We start from the raw sequence: 12,505 nt of genomic DNA, 5'->3' as shown, positions 1-12,505 counted from the left end.
ACAAACACATGAACACATGTGTTCATATAAAACTCATGCACATGCACAGATATACACACCAAGGACAGAAAAATGTATCTTGGGCCACAGTTTGAGGATAGTGTCCATTGTACTTGGGGAAAGAGTATGAGGCACCTGGTCACCTCACGTCTGCAGTCATGAAGCAAAGACAGACGTGGCACTTGCTTTCCCTTTTTACTCAGTCCAAGACCCCCTGCATGGTGCCGCCCACACCGGGGTCAGTGTCCACGACTCTATTAAATATTTCTGGAAACAATTTCCTGATACACTCAGAGCTGGTTGCACATGATTCTAAATCTAGCCCAGCACAGTAACTATTCACTATTGCCCTGACAGTGTGTGCTATTTCCTCTCTGTGACATTGTGTACAAGAAGTTAATGCACCTTTATATAACTTCAACACCGTGTTCTAAAGACATACTTCTCAGTGCTCATAAAAGCTGTGCGTGCTGTGGAGAAGGCTTACATGGGTTTTTAACAAAGCAATGTTATTCAGAACCTTTGAGCCTTTGGATGTGTTTTCTTCTATCCCATGAGACAACTTAGTGTGTGGTGCGTCTTCGCCTTAGGATTAACCCAACTATGTTTAGAAGCACACATTCCTTAATGTTCTCCATATTCTCTCTGATGAGATGCTGCTCTGCACACATGGCAGAGAAGTCCTTACACTCCTGCAGGCTTGGTTTTCTCTTTCTATCATGTGACAATTCAACATGAAACATATGTTTCATTGTGCAACAAAAAAAAAAAACTGATTTATATAGACAGATGTTTCCCATTCCAAATGTTGTATCCACACTGCAAATAACAGTTTCTTTGTGTCTTGGGGAAAAGACTTCTGAATTACCAACACCACTTATTCTTCCCTCCCAGGAGACACCTAGTGTGAGATGTGATTTTCACTGAAAACCAACTACTTTGTGAATATGCATTTATTAGCGATTTTAAAAGCTCTGTATGGTGGGGGGGGGGGGGTTCTTTGAGCCCTTTTTAAAAAAATCAAGTATTTTCAAAATCTGTATTTTTAATTATTTGAGAATTTCTTCTTTAAGAATTTCATATAATGTATTCATATAAAGTATTTTGATCATTTCCCTACACCAATTCCCCCCAAGCCCCCTACCCCCATCCCATACCCACCCAAATTTGTGTCCCCGATCTTTAAAATCTATCTAGTCCAATTTGTTTTGCCCATATGCTTTGAGTACGTGGCCATCCACTTTGGCATACCAGGGACTAACCCCTTAAAGAAACCGACTCTCCTTTCCCCAGAACCTCTTAATCGTCAGTAGTTCCCTCGGCTGGGCATGGTATTTCATGCCCACCTCCCCTCCCGATGCCATGATTGTGTTTTTCTGCTTGGGCTTGCACACTGTAACAACAGCTGAGTTCATACATGCAATTGTTCTGATGTGTCCAGACAACACTATTTCCTTGTTGTCTGTCTCTACCTCTGGCTCTTACGATCTTTCTGTCTCCTCTTCTACAACAATCCCTGAGACTTGCTAGAAGTTGGTGTGGTATAAATATCTCGTTTAAGGCTGAGCATTCCACAGACTCTTGTTCCCTGAACTTTGACTGGAATATAATTTAGTTTTGTGCTTCTTTAATCCCAGACCAAAAAGCTTAATAAGTCCACATCATTTCATGCTTATAAACATTGCATCATTTATGCATTGACTGTCCTACTCCTGGCAATGTGGCTTTTATTTTCCATTTCATGAGGAGACTTTAGCTTCATCTAGCTTCAAAACAAACTGGTTATTAAGCACACTCTCATTAGTGTTCATAGATGCAATGTTAACTGTGCGAAAAGCTTTTTGTTTGCATCTTTGAGATGAGAAGGCTGTCAGATGCCCAGCGATGTGTTTGGCTTCCCTTTGTGAGCTCATTTTAGTTTGTGATTCATCATCTACACACAATCAAACCAAAATGCTTTGTGAAATACAGTCTTCGGTGCTCATAATTGCTGTATCTTCTCTGTAAAAGATGTTCTCTTGAGCCTTGGGGAATAAATAAGACTGTCCGAGATAAAAGAATGTGTTTTCTAGGAGACCACTTCCTAAATATAGCACCAGTAGCACAGATACTGAGAACGACTATCAATAAATCGGACCTCCTGACACTGGAAAGGTTCTGTAAGGCAAAGGACATGGTAAATAAGACAAAACGACAGCCTATAGACTGACATTTGAGAGAGGGCTGATTTCCAAAATATATAAAGACATTAAAATGCAAAGTAATCCAATTAAAAAATGAGGTAGAGAGCTAAACAGAGAATTCTCAGAAGAATCTCAAATGACCGAGAGACTTTTGAAGAATTCCTCAACATCCTTAGCCATCAAAAGCTTGTGCAGCCATGTTGGAAATCAGTACGGCAGTTTCTCAGAAAATCAGAAAATCTGCTTCAAGGCTCAACAATGATACTCTTAGGCATATACCCAACGGATACTCAAACATACCACAAGGACACTTGCTCAACCATGTTCATAGCAGCATTATTCATAATAGCCCCAAACTGGAAACAACCCTAATGCCCCTCAACTGAACAATGAATAAAGAAAATGTGATTCATTTACACAATGGAGCTGTAAAAAACAATGACATCATGAAATTTGCAGGCAAATGGATGAAACTAGAAAAGCTGTCCTGAGTGGAGTAACCCAGACCCAGCCAGACAAACATGGTGTGTACTCACTCATAAGTGGATATTAAGATGTAAAGTGAAGGATAATCAGACTATAATTCATAGCTCCAGAGAAGCTAGGGAACAAGGGAGACCCGAAGAGTAAGAGGGGCACATGGATTGGCCTGGGAAGGGGAATTAGATGAGATCTTCTGGGTAAACTGAGGCCGATGAGGAGAAGTAAAGGGGAGGGGATGGGGAAAGAACATGATGGAAAGGGATGGGCAGGGTGTGACAGAGTCAGAGAGCAATGAAAAAGATCTTGATAAAGAGAGTCACTATGGTGTTAGGGAGAAACCTGGTGCTAGGGAAATTCCCAAGAGTCCACAAGGATTATCCCAGCTAAGATTCCTAGCAATAGTGGTGAGGATGCCTGAATTGGCCTTCCCTGGTAATCAGATTGATGAGTACCCCAACCATCTTCATAGAGATTTCATTAAGTAACTGGTGGAACCAGATGCAGAGATCCAAACCTAAGCACCAGGCTGAGCTCCAGGAATCCAATTGGAGAGAGGGAGCAGGGAATATAAGAGCAAGGGAGATCAAGATCATGATAGAGAAATCTACAGAGATAACTGAACCAAGCTCTTGGAAACTCATGAACCCTAGACCAACGCTGTGGAGTCTCCATGGGACGGAACTAAGCCCCCCATATGTGGGAGACAGTGATGAAACTTGGACTATCCAAGGGACCTCAGGAAGTCAGACCAGGATTTATCCCTGGTGCATGAGCTGCCTTGTTGGAGCCCATTCTCTAGGGTGGGGTGTCATGCTTAGTCTCAGTGTAGGAGGGAAAGGCTTGGTTCTGCCCCAACTTGATGTGCCAGACTCCCCATGGGAGCCCTTCACATTAGGAGGAGTGGATGAGGTGGTGGGCGGAGGGGGGTGTAGAGGAGAAGGTGGGAGGAGGGATGAGAGGGAGAACTGTGATTGAAATGAAAAATGAAATTTTTAAAAAGGTTAAAAAAAATGTGTTTTCTTCTTCCGTTGCATAAGACTACTAACATTGGTTAAGCACCCGCACAAGCCGATTGGTAGGAAGACATTCCTTACGGCTTGCTAAACTTTCACTCAGAGTGCGAGAAGCCCCTTGCTTTTGATTTTAAAGAAGAATGCATGGTGTCTGTCACTGTGCTTCTTCTTCCACTGCCTGAAACTGATTGGTGTGGAGTGTATATTTCATTCAGTGTCATTGTGAGCTATTTTAGAACACGTTTCCTAGTGCTAACGAATGCTGTGTTCACTTTGTCAAAATCACCCAGTTTTTGTCTGTGGGAAGGAAGACAGGCAGGTGCCAGACAATGCATGCTCTACCTCCCTCCATGATGGCACCCAGCATACAGTGCTTCCTTTATCTAGCACCAACTCTGTTTTAAAAGTGCACATTCCTCAGTGTTCATAAATTCTGCATTTGCTATCACAAAAGACCCTCATTGGAGCCTTATAGCGTGAGCCAGTTCGAAGCCTAAAAAAAAAAAATCCTCTTCTATTCAATAAAAAAAAAAAATGTGATGTCTTTTTTTCTTCAGAACCAACAAAAATGTTTTATGAAGACATGGATATCACATGAGGTACATGAAAAGCATCTTGTTTGCACCATTGAGAAAGAAAAGTATCAGGTACCTGATAATGAGATGTCTTTTGTTTCCATGGGAGCACGCAATGTGTGAAACATCAAAAGTCGACACGAACTGTCATCAAGATGTACCTCTTACAGCTCATAGGCAGAGCAGCATAGCACATGAAAAGCAACTCGTCTTTGCCTCTGAAAGAGGTGGCTGCACACAGATACGGCGCTCACTCTATGAAGGAAGCTAGCTGAAGCTGTTGAATCAGTGACGCTTCTCATGAGAGAGTGTGGCTACTCTTTCTTCCTTCCCATGATCTTATGCAGTGCATGGTGCGTATTTGATAGAGCATCACTATGGAATAGTTTCTAGGCCCACAATACCTCTTGCGCATGACTGGTGTAGTGTGTGAAAAGCATCTTGTATCTGTGTGAAAAGTAAAGAAGATTGCAGGCTGGAGAGACCGTTCAGCAGTTAAGAGCGCTTGCTGCTCTATCAAGAGGTCAGAATTCAGATCCCAGCATTCATGTTGGGTTGTGCACTAAGTCTTGTAACTCCAGCTCTAAGGGATCTGACACCTTCTTCTAGATTCTGTGGGTATTCATGTACACACATACACACAACACACACTATCTCACACACACACAACACATACACACACAAATAATTTTTTAAAAATGAGTGCTATGTAAGTGAAAATGTGATTTTTTTCCCGTGCATTGTAAATTTAGTGTGTGGTGCATCATTCATCCTCCATGAAAACAAAGCGGCTCATAAGGAAACACATTCTATAACCTATATACATGCATGCTCATAAGGACACATACATTCTATAACATATATTCATGCTCATAAGGACACACACATTCTATAATCTACATACACGCTCATAAGGTAACACACATTCTATAATCTACATACATGCTCATAAGGACACACACACATTCTATAATCTACATGCATGCTCATAAGGACACACACATTCTATAATCTACATGCATGCTCATAAGCCTTCTGTTTATTAGGTGAAAGCACCCTTGTGTGGCTTTTTAAAAAGGAGCGCCAGCTATCTGATAGCATGTGTCTTCCTTCCTTTTAGTGCATTTAGTGTGTACACCTCTTTCATCCAGCATCAACAAAAGCTGACTCAGAAGCACACCCTTTCTAGTGCTCATAAGTACTGTATTTACTATTTGAAAAGCTTTGCTGGGCCTTTGAAAACATAATTTTCCTCTTCCCCAATGAGTGTGGCATGCTCTTGAAGCTCCAGGCCCACACATTTCCCTGGAAAGCACAGCCTGCCTGGGAGGCTCGAGCACTGCCTATTACCCCCAAGGTCTCCTGAGAAATTGGGAGCATGGGGACCAGGGAGAGGGTTGAAGTGGAGGGGAGAGAAAGGGAGAGGAGCATAGAAATATGTATGGCTCAATAAATCAATAAAAAAAGAGTGTTCCAAATCCCCTGGTACTGAAGTTACAGATGGTTGTGACATGGTGTTTCCAGGATCCACATGGTGCTTGAACCTAGATTCTCTGCAATAGCAGACAGTGCTCTTAACCACTGAGCCATCTTCCTTTTTTTTCTTTCTTTATTTTTTTATTGAAAAAAAAATTTCCGCCTCCTCCCAGCCTCCCATTTCCCTCCCCCTCCTCCCACTTCTCCCCCCTCCCACCACTCCTCTCCCTCTCCCTCTCCAGTCCATAGAGCAGTCAGGGTTCCCTGCCCTGTGGAAAGTCCAAGGTCCTCCCCCCTCCATCCAGGTCTAGGAAGGTGAACATCCATACTGGCTAGGTTCCCACAAAGACAGAACATGAAGTAGGATCAAAACCCAGTGCCATTGTCCTTGGCTTCTCATCAGCCCTCATTGTTTGCCATGTTCAGAGAGTCCGGTTTTATCCCATGCTTTTTCAGTCCCAGTCCAGCTGGCCTTGGTGAGCTCCCAATAGATCAGCCCCACTGTCTCAGTGGGTGGGTGCACCCCTCACAGTCCTGACTTCCTTGCTCATGTTCTCCCTCCTTCTGCTCCTCATTGGGACCTTGGGAGCTCATTCCTGTGCTTCAATGTGGGTCTCTGTCTCTATCTCCATCCATCACCAGATGAAGGTTCTATGGTGATATGCAAGATATCCATCAGTATGGCTATAGGATAGGGCCATTTCAGGTTCCCTATCCTCAGCTGCCCAAGGAACTAACTGGGGACATCGCCCTGGGCACCTGTGAGCCCCTCTAGGTTTAAGTCTCTTGCCAACCCTAAGACGGCTCCCTTAATTAAGATATATACTTCCCTGCTCCAATATCCACCCTCCCTGTATCCCAACCATCCATTTCCTCAAGTTACCCCCATCCTCTCCTTCTCTCTTTTCTCTCCCCATCTCTGAGCCATCTTTCTAACCCTGATGTCTTTGATTCTTTATTCTAAAGTTGGTCACACTTATTTCTTGTATACACACATGCTAGGGCACACATGTTGAGGTCAGAAGACAACTTTCAAGAGTCAGGTGTCTCCTTCTACTATGCATGTGCTGGGGATCAAATTCAGGTCATCAGGCTTGGCAGCAAATAACCTTACCCACTGAGTTACTTTGCTAACAGTGTTTTTGGTTCTTGTCTCAAATGGAAGCATATACATTTTCATTATGATACAACATATAAATCACATACATATATGCATTTACAAAGAAAACTTCCCATGGCCCAGTAATATATTTTCTATTTTTGTTCCCTGAGATCATTTCAACCAGCAACAATATGAGTTTTGTTTTTTAATTAATTAATTTATTTAGTAAAGGTTTCTGCCTCCTCCCCGCCACCGCCTCCCATTTCCTCCCCCTCCCCCAATCAAGTCCCCCTCCCTCATCAGCCCAAAGAGCAGTGAGGGTTCCCTGCCCTGTGGGAAATCCAAGGACCTCCCACCTCCTTCCAGGTCTAATAAGGTGAACATCCAAACAGCCTAGGCTCCCACAAAGCCAGTACGTGCAGTAGGATCAAAACCCAGTGCCATTGTTCTTGACTTCTCAGTAGTCCTCATTGTCAGCTCTGTTCAGTGAGTCCGTTTTTATCCCATGCTTATTGGCTAACTCTTACATCTTAATTTAACCCATTTCTATTAATCTGTGTATCGCCATGTGGCAGTGGCTTACCGGCAAAGATTCAGCATGTCTGACTCTGGTGGCTCCATGGTGTCTCTCTGACTCTGCTTTCTTCCTCCCAGAATTCAGTTCCATCTTCCCCACCTACCTAAGTTCTGCCCTATCAACAGACCAAGGCAGTTCCTTTATTCATTAATGAAAGCAACACATAGACAGAAGGACCTCCTACACCAATCCCATCTCATGAGAAGCAGCCCCTGTGTCTTTGGAAAGGGTATACAGTCAGAAGCAGGTTTGCCCCTTACATGGCAGACATGTGTTGCATCTTCTGCCCAGCGTCCACATAGACCAAGACCTATTCATAGTGGCTATAGTTGGTATTTGAAATGAGGTTGTTTGTTTGAGCCATTTGAAAAAGTAACCTGCCAGCAACCTAAGAATGTCTCCTACCTTCCACTCAAGTAGCAACTTCAAGTGCTGTTTGTCTATCTTCTGCATTCAGCACTTTAAAAACATAAATTCCTTAATTCTTTTAGCACCACATTCACTATGTAAACATAGGCTCATTTGTGTACTATTAGAAAAACAATTCTTTTCTGTTCTGTTCTTTCTTTGCCTGACATCACTTGGTGTGTGATGCATCTTTCATGCAACAGAAGCATGCATTAATTGTTTTATAAGGATGCATTCCTCAGGTCTTCTAAGTATTGTACTCACTACTGACAGGCAGCATGCTGGGGTCTGAACAGTGAAGGTTTCCAGCTCCCTGACCAGGTGTTCTCTTCTTTGCTTCCATGAGACTCCTCAGTGTTTGGTGCATCTTGCATCATCAACACGAGTGTTTTATAAAGACATGCTCCTTAGTGCTCAACAACACGCTATTCACTTTGTAAACATATGCCTTTTTGTGGCTTTAAAAAAGTGATCTATGGTGGCAGACACTGAACTGGAAAATCTATGCAGATGGATGCTGGCCCAGGACGAACAAACTCAGTTGTCTTCTGGGTCCTGAATCCAGCGTTTTGAGTCGGTGCAGCCCAACATCTACTCCATCTATGAGCTACTGGAGCACATGAAGGAGCAGGTTCTTCAGAACTAGATGACATTACCGAATAGGGCCAGTCCCAGGCCTGCCAGCCTACACCCACCATGGAGCCTCCCCTTCTGCAGCCTGGGCTATGGAGCTCCCACAACCTGCCCCAGGACCCCCTGCCTAGTCACAAGATCCCCATGACTGTGGCAAACAGAAGGCTATCCGAGATGAGTCCAGATCATCCATTTACCTATAAATTTTATATTTTTATTCATAGCTAAATAATATTCCATTGTTTATAAATAAATCATTATCCATTCATAAGTTGATGAACAGAACCCTAATAGTATAAGTGTGAAGATCAACAATTAATAAAGGGAAGCTCACAAAACTGAAAAGTTCCTGCACAGCTGAAGACATCGTTGTTTGAGTGAAGATGCAGCCCACAGAATGGAGAGATAAACTTTACTAGATACCGCAGACAAAGGGTTAGTATCTAGAATATGCAAAAAAACTTAAATATCAAGAAAACAAACAATACAATTTTAAAAAATGGGGCATGTAAATACACAGAAAGTTCTCAAAAGATAAAATACAAATAGTGAAGGAAAAGGGTTTTCAATACCTTTGGCCCACCAGGGAAATTCAAATTAAATCTACTTCAAAATTTAATCCCAACCATGACTAAGATAATGATGATGATGTTGATGACAAAGACTGGAATGGATGTGGGGCAAAGGAACACTTATTCACTGATGGTGGGAATGCAAACTGGTGCAGCAACTATGAAAATTCACGTGGAGGTTCCTCAAACCCTGAAACTAGATCCACCACACACACAGCTGTACCACTCTTGAGTATATACCTAAAGGAATCCATATCCCACTATAACCATACCTGCTCATCAAAGAACCGGCTCTTCATTTTATTGAATCCTTGCAATTCTTTTTCATTTCCATTTCATTATCTACACTGATCTTATTTCTTTCTTTCCATCTATTGTATTTTGGCTTGTTGTTTGTCCAAAGCCCTAGCTTGCATCACTAAGCTATTTATTTGAGATTGTTCTATTTTTTATGGAGGTATATCTATGTATGAATTTCCTGTTTAGGCCTGCTTTCAATGTGTGCCATAATGTTGTATATTTTCACTTGATTCAAAAAATTTTTAAATTTCCTTCTTGATACCATCAATGACATATTCATCATTCAGCAATGTGTTGTTTAATCTCCATGAGCTCATGTATATCCTGTAGTCCTTTTTTTGTTAGTAATCTCTTCACTGTGGTAAGATAGAATGAGATATTATTTGTTTTCCTATATTAACTGAGACCTATTTTGTGCTAATATAGGATATACTTTATTAATATTTCATAAGCCGAAAAGAATAAATATCAATGTACATTATGCACTGTTTGAACAGACTGTTCTTTTAAGTCTGGTTAACCTATGATGTCATTTAATACATATGTTTTTCTGTTTACTTTCTGTGTGAGATGATCTGCCAATTGGTGAGTGAAGGATGTTGAAGTCACCCACTATTATTGTGCTTGGTTATCTGTTACTTTACATCTAGTTATATTTATTTTATGAAATTAGATGCATTCCTGTTTGGAATGTGGATGTTTGGAATTATAATGCCCTCTTGATGGATTAGTTCATCAATTGGTATGAAGTGGCCTTCCTTATGTCTTCTAATTTTGGTTTGAAGTTCCTTTTAGATCAGCAATGTCTGCTTGCTTCCTTATTCCATTTGCTTAGAACTCTCTTTTCCAGCCTCTCACCCTACACAGTGTCTGTCTTTGATGGCGAAATGTGTATCATGGAGACAATTGGTAGATGGAGCCTTTATTTTAATACAATTTGCTTGTAAGTGTCTTTTCATTGGGAAAATTGAGACCATTGGTGATTAGTTATTATTAAATGGTGTTTTTAATTCTTCTAATTATATTATTTCTGTTTTCTGGTGTTTTCTTAGTTTCCATTGGATTAACTACTATTCTACTCATTTATTCTATCCTGCAGCCTCTTCACTGTGTTTATCTTTCTGTTTAGTTTGAATAATTCCTTCCAGTATCTTCTCTGGAGCTACTGTAGGAATTACAGATCCTCTTATCTATCTTTAAGTATGGTAAATTTTTATTTGTCCTTTAGTTATGACTATTTTGTTGGTTATAGTACTATAGGAGACGAGGTCTCGCTGTGAACTCAACATGTCAACTAGGCTGGCCTGGAACTCAAGGTGATCTACTTTCCCTTGCCTTCTGAGCTGGGACTAAAGGCTTACACCAGCACACTTCTGGTTCTAAAGTCTCTACTGAAAAGTTACCTTTTATCCTGGTGGGCCTGCCTCTCTATGTGGTATTGCTTTCAGCTTTCAGTATACCTTCTGTATACTTAGCATTTTAACTATGATTACAAATGTTTGTTTTATGTTCTATTCAGTGTTTTATATACGTGTATCTTGATTCTAAAAGTATCTTTCTTTGGGCTTGAATTTCTCTGGTACTCTTTATTGAAAATAGTTTCCATAAATTTAATATAAAATTATTCTCCTCCTCTTCTTCCTCTCCATCCTACTACTACTATTACTCGGCCCCTAAATCACACCTTTGGTCTTTTGACAGTATGCCTAGTCTTATATGTGGTTTAAACATTTTGATTCTTTTCTCTTTGTCCTTGACTGAACGTTATAATACTCCACTTTGTCTTCGATCCCTGTCCTGACAACTTCCTTTTCTATTCTACAATGGGGCTTCCTACTGAGCTTTTCACTTGACTTACTGAATTTTCCCCTGCCCTTTGTGTTTTCCCTCAGTATTTCTGTGTCTTTATTGAATTCCACTTTTCTATGCTGTGCTGAATGCCTTATTTCATTCAGCCATGTGTTCTCTTGGAAGTCACTGAAGTTTGCTTGCATGCTTGATTTCCCGTTATAGTTATCATTTAGTTTGAACTCTGCCTGGCGTTTCCCCTAAGGGACTCATTGATGACCATTGCTATGGATGTGGTGATTTTTTTTATTACAATAATCTTTTTATTGGTTCAGTTTCACCAAGAGGGACCCTGATGACCTCTTTTTTGAAGAAGACTTACACTGATTTTTCATGCTGTTTGCATTTTGCACTGGGACTCACATATCTGAACTTAAACCATAGGTTGGTGGAGTTTTTGTTTCTGTTTTTTTTTTTTTAACTTAAATCACTTTTCTTCTTTCTAAGGGAAGTACTTGCTGTATAGTAAGGTGAGGTGTCATTTTCTTCTGTTAGACCTGTGTTTGGGATAATGGGTTTCCAGTACTCCCTTGAGAATAGACTGTCCTCTGCAGCAGCAGTAACCACCAAGGAATAGGCCCACTGTGAAATCACAGGAAGTAAACTAAAACACTGTTTTCTCTTAAGCAGCAATTACTTTAAAGGGCAACAGGGCATGGACTGTAACCAGCATATTAGTTACCGTATGTTTGCAGAGAAAAAGCAAAGAAGCAAGCAGAGTAAGACTTGTGATGAGTGTTGACAGAAAGCAGAGGGATGGAATATGGGTAGGGAGGAGAACTGCAGGAGTAGGGGGTGGTGGTTAAAGGTGGCCTGAATAAGGGGTAAATAAATGCTATTGGATATAATAAGGTAGCCCACCTCTAAGGCGTCTGAGACACAGACAACACGCAAACCAGGACAGTCTATGTTCTTTTGGGTGAGAAAATGAAAAAGAGTCAGGAGAAAAAGAACAGGGCAGGACCAAACTGGAGTGTTAAATTTACACTGGGCATAAACACATGGTTCATTCTCAGATCTCTCAGAATTCTGTGTCACCCTTGAAAGCACCCTATGGGGGTCTTTCCTTAGAATCAGATTACAGATGCTCATCCAATCCTCATAGCTGTTCTCTTAGGCTGAGCTGCATCTGGTGTTCATGTCCGTACTCCTTCAGGGTTCCGGTTGCAAATCAAGTCCTGCCATCACTTAGGAAGCACCACTCAGGTAATAGCAGATCTTGGCTTTGCCACAGAAAAGCATTTCAAACCAAGCAAGCAGAAGGCAAGTAGACGCAGGAGCTTATTGGGTGTGTTCTTAACAGGTTATGACCAGACGCTGATAGCAAGAGCTGCA

The sequence above is a fragment of the Microtus ochrogaster genome, chromosome 5, assembly GCF_000317375.1.
Source record: "Microtus ochrogaster isolate Prairie Vole_2 chromosome 5, MicOch1.0, whole genome shotgun sequence".
Taxonomy (NCBI): domain Eukaryota; kingdom Metazoa; phylum Chordata; class Mammalia; order Rodentia; family Cricetidae; genus Microtus; species Microtus ochrogaster.
The sequence above is the reverse complement of the archived record's forward strand: the minus strand, read 5'-3'. Positions refer to the sequence as shown.